A 4380-nucleotide genomic window follows, 5' to 3' on the forward strand; every position below is an offset into this window, starting at 1 on the left:
AGGGTTCCCTGGCTTCCTTCAAGTTCCAGCTAAAATCTTCTCTTCTACAAAAAGCCTTTCTCAACCCCTCTTATTGTACAAACCTTCCCTCTGCTGATGATTTTCCAATTCATCCTGGATGTCAGATGTGGTTTGTCTTCCTCCCCACCATTAGAATGTGGGCTCCTTGAGGGCAGGGAATATCTTCTATCTTTCTTTGATATCCCCAGTGCAGTGTGCCTGGCACACAGTAGGTACTTAACAAATGTCGTTGACTGGCCTGCCCATGTGAGTTTCCCAGGAGAGAAATGACCGGGCGCCTTCCAGAGCCTGGTCCAGGACCAGTGGAAAAACTCTATGCCTCTGAAGGGGCAGTTGAGGTTTTCCAACAGGATTCGGTAATTCCTTCCCTTTCCCAATGGCGTCACTAGTGGCCAAAGAGTTCTACCTGAAGAATCTAGCTAAGAAAATCTGTTCCCAGAAGACATTGGAGCCACAGAAATGAAAACGAGCTCCCAAACCTGATGATCTAGAAACCAGTGGACCCTCAAAGAAGAAGAAAAAGAAGGAACAGAAAAAGAAGTTCCAGAAGCAGGATGAAAAGGCCAAGGGAGTCTAGTATAAGCCCTCTGACAACAAGCAAGCTGAAGCTCCTAGCACCAAGAAACCTGCAATCTCGGCGGGGAAGGCAGGCTCTAGCTCCTGTGGAGGTTCCGTAGTTCCTGCAAGCAAGCCGGGCTTCTTCCTAGCCATGGACATTCAGTGCCAGAGGCTACACGAGAAAATACAGGAGGCCAGTGGTCAGGGCCAGACCAAAGATCTGTCTCCCGCAGCCCTGGAGAAGAGCTAGAGGAAGAAACAGGAACGAGAGAGGAAAAAGTGGAAACACAAAGAGCTCAGGGCCAAGGAGAAGGCAGCCAAGGCCGAAGAAGTCAAAGCTGAAGTCAAGGAGGTTAACCCAGAGCCCCCAAAGGAGGATCCTCAAGGCCTGACCAAACTGGTGTTCAACAAGTTGGAAGTAAGCAAGGGGCCAGTCAGTAAGGCCTAGAAGAAGAAGGAAAACAGGCAGAGTGTGAAGGGGAACTTGATGCCCCTGACGAGAAAGAACTACAAACAGTTGTTGGATCATGTGCAGGTCCACAAGAACAAGCTGGAGGAGCTGAGGGAACAGGATAAGGAGAAGGCAAGAGAGATGGAGACCAAAATGAAATGGACATATGCAGAATGGACAAGGCAGAAGGCGTGAAAATCCATAACAACGTGGTGCTTCTGAAGGCAGCCTTGAAATACAAGGAGAAGCACCGGGCCCAGAGAAAGAGGCATGGGGAGAAGGGCATCGCCCATGTGGTAGAGAAGATACAGCAGCCGCCAGACAAGTGGCGCCGGAACCCGCTCAAGAAGGGGCCAAGATAGAGTGTCGCAAGGCCAAGGCTCGCGAGAAGGGCCACATCCTGCCTGAGGACCTATAGAAGGCTGGGCTCAACTGAGGGACTCAAGGAGCCCTATCTCCCTAACAGCAGTCATGCGTTTTTTCTCCACTCTGGATTCCTGCCTATGGCTGCCCCATGCAGCAGAGAGAGGGTCGAGTTTGTTAAGTGCCTGCTATGTGTGGAACATGCCAGGAACTGAAGCTTCAGTGACAGAAACTAAAAATTAGTCCGTCCTCAAGGAGTTTCTTAAGACACTGCTCAAGTCTTTCATAAACCCTTTGGCTTAATGCTATCCTCATACCTGTCTGTGCATGGGGGTTACTTCTGGTACCTTATTTTCCCTCCCCTCCATCCTCTCCCCGTGCCTCACTTCTCAATAACCTTCAGCCCATCTCTAGGACCCCTGATCTGGGTGACACAAGAGCCTGACATCTATCCCAGCCTTGCACAGTACCCTGAAAGGTGTATAGTATAGGGGCTGCTTGTAGGTTCTCCAGTCCTGTAGGAAGTTCACGTAACTGGCCAAGAGTATAGGACAGCTTGTGGATTTCTTGAACTTCTTGGACTCTAGAGAAGCCAACAGAATAATCTCTTTACCCAGGTTTAAAAAATTTTTTTTTGAATCTTTTTTTATTGTGAACTAGACAAGCATCAGCAAACATAAACATTTTCCATATTAGAAAAAAGAAGAGGAAAAGAGGATTGTATATGAAACTGTGAATCTCCGTTAGAGTTATAGTTGTTAAATCTTAAGACAAATGGTGGTTCCATGATGCAGGACTGATTTAAGAATTTCTTCAGTATCTACTTCCAGGAGACATATTGGCCATCAGTTGGATTGAATAGTCCCACTGGAAAGTCAAATGGAGAACTCGGTTAACTCCCTTACCTACCTTTCCCTCTCCCAATTACCACTGTAGGAGCTGCTGGACCAACCTCTTGTGTAGAGGGCTAAGGGGAGTGCGAGTCCCGTGATCAAGGCCATAGCTGAGGCAAAGCCTGTTCCTGTGGGACTTGTGCTTACTCAAACTCTGGCAGAAGCTCTCCATGACCCTGGAACCTGATCTTCCTGCAGATACTGACGTTCTTTGCAGAAAAGTTGCAATTGGGTCTGGGAACTCAGGAACTAGCTTCAGGAGCAAGATAAGCTTCGTTACTTGCTTCAGGCACAAGGATGTGGGTAAGTCATGAGATAGTGAAGTAATGGGATAAGCTCAGCCTGCACGTGATTGCGGTTACAGCCTTTAAAAACCCTGATTCTCAGCTGAATAAACAGTTGCCTTACATCCTGCCTCCTGCCTCATTCATTGCTTCTGAGATGAGGGTCTTGCTGGTCAAGACCCTCTACCCAAGGAGTTCCTAGGTGAAAGGAGTCCTACACTCTTGGATGTCATGTAGGATGGATATAATTGTATTTGGAGGTTTTAGAATAAACAATTAAATTCTAAAAAAAAAAAATGTTGTTGACTGACTGATAAATATAAAATAAATACAAGGCAGTTTTGAAGGGGAAGGCAAATGAAATAGATCTTGTCTTAGTAAATGGGAAGCAATTGATTACTGATGTAGGAGTCATCACCAGCTTTCTTCAAGTCTCAGCTCAACCATCTGCATCTTGAAGTATTTTCTGCTCATAGTCTTCCCAGAAGCCAACACCCTCCATCCTATCACTTCTTTGTGTTCATTTTGTAAGATACATGTTGCATTTATCATATACTCTCAAAGAAAAGCAAACTAAGCACAATAGAGATTCACAGTTTCATGTAGAATCCTCTTTTTCTGTACTACTCCATATGTGAAATTAATCTTTTTATTTGGTGTCTGTTTAGTTTAGAATTTTAGAAATTCCACTTTATGTATGTTTGGTGTCTATTTTTATATTAGACTGTAAGTTCCTTCATCTTCATAGCCCCAGAATCTGGCACAGTGACTACAACATAGTGGTCATTAAATGTTGACTGAGTGATTTCAGAATCATTTGTCTGTATGCAGTCAAACCAACAACTAGGTATGAAAAGGTTAAAATGAACATAAAATTAGAAAGAGAAAGATGAGATGACACAGTGAAAAGTAAAATAAAATAAAATGCTTTCAACTCAAACTAAGTAACCTCTTGACACTGAAAAATAAGAAATACTTATGTTAAGTTGAGAGATATTTATTGAGCACCTACTCTGTGTCAGGTACTTAACTAAGTGTTGAGGATACCAAGAAAGTCAAAAGACAGTCCCTGTCTAAGGTCCAATGGAAGACACAACGTGAAAACAACTGGTTCAAGTGTGATACATACAGGATAAATTGGGAATAGTCATGGGGGAAGACGCCAGGATTAGTGGTGATGATGAGAAGCTTCTTCCAGGAGGTGAGATTTTAGCTGAGATTTGAAGGTTATCATCATTTCTAAGAGAAATTTAGCCAATGTAAAACTGTTGCTACAAGGAGAAGCCCAATAGTGCCCAGTAACTCCCTCAGTCAGAAAACACTTTGTTTCTTTGCCAAGTGGAAAAACACAGCAATTAAAGGTGACATAGGTATAGAAGACAAGGTCTTTGGGAGAATCCAACCAAGGAAGACCATGAGATTTCCAAAGACCAACAATGGAGAAGAAAATGAGTCCACAGAAGCAATCAGTCAACAAGCACTATTTAATCCCCTGTGTGTACCAGGTACTATACTGGGCTCTGAGGATACAATGGCAAAGAATGAAACCACTTCTACCTTCAAAAAGCTTCCATTCTAACGGAGCAATACAAGGAAACACCACATGGCTAGTTGCTGACAAAACCACAATCCAGGGCTGTCACTTTGGAAACATTCAAGGTGGCTTATGTAAAAGACATTTCAGAAGGCATTTTCTCTCCTCTGTGGAATGGATGCTGAGAGACCTAGGGAAGAAATCTCTAGTTTGCTTTTTCTCATCTTGAGGTCTACAAACGGAGATTCCTGTGGCTGGTAAATTGTGGCCTGTGAT

The 4380-nt window shown here is 44.1% G+C and overlaps 1 pseudogene; it reads left to right on the forward strand.

Annotated features, from left to right (window-relative positions):
- The first annotated feature begins 397 nt into the window (after positions 1–397).
- LOC140525217 (surfeit locus protein 6 pseudogene) lies at positions 398–1466 on the forward strand (annotated as a pseudogene).
- Positions 1467–4380: the final 2914 nt, after the last annotated feature.

The sequence above is a fragment of the Notamacropus eugenii genome, chromosome 1 (assembly GCF_028372415.1).
Source record: "Notamacropus eugenii isolate mMacEug1 chromosome 1, mMacEug1.pri_v2, whole genome shotgun sequence".
NCBI classification, from domain to species: Eukaryota; Metazoa; Chordata; class Mammalia; order Diprotodontia; family Macropodidae; genus Notamacropus; species Notamacropus eugenii.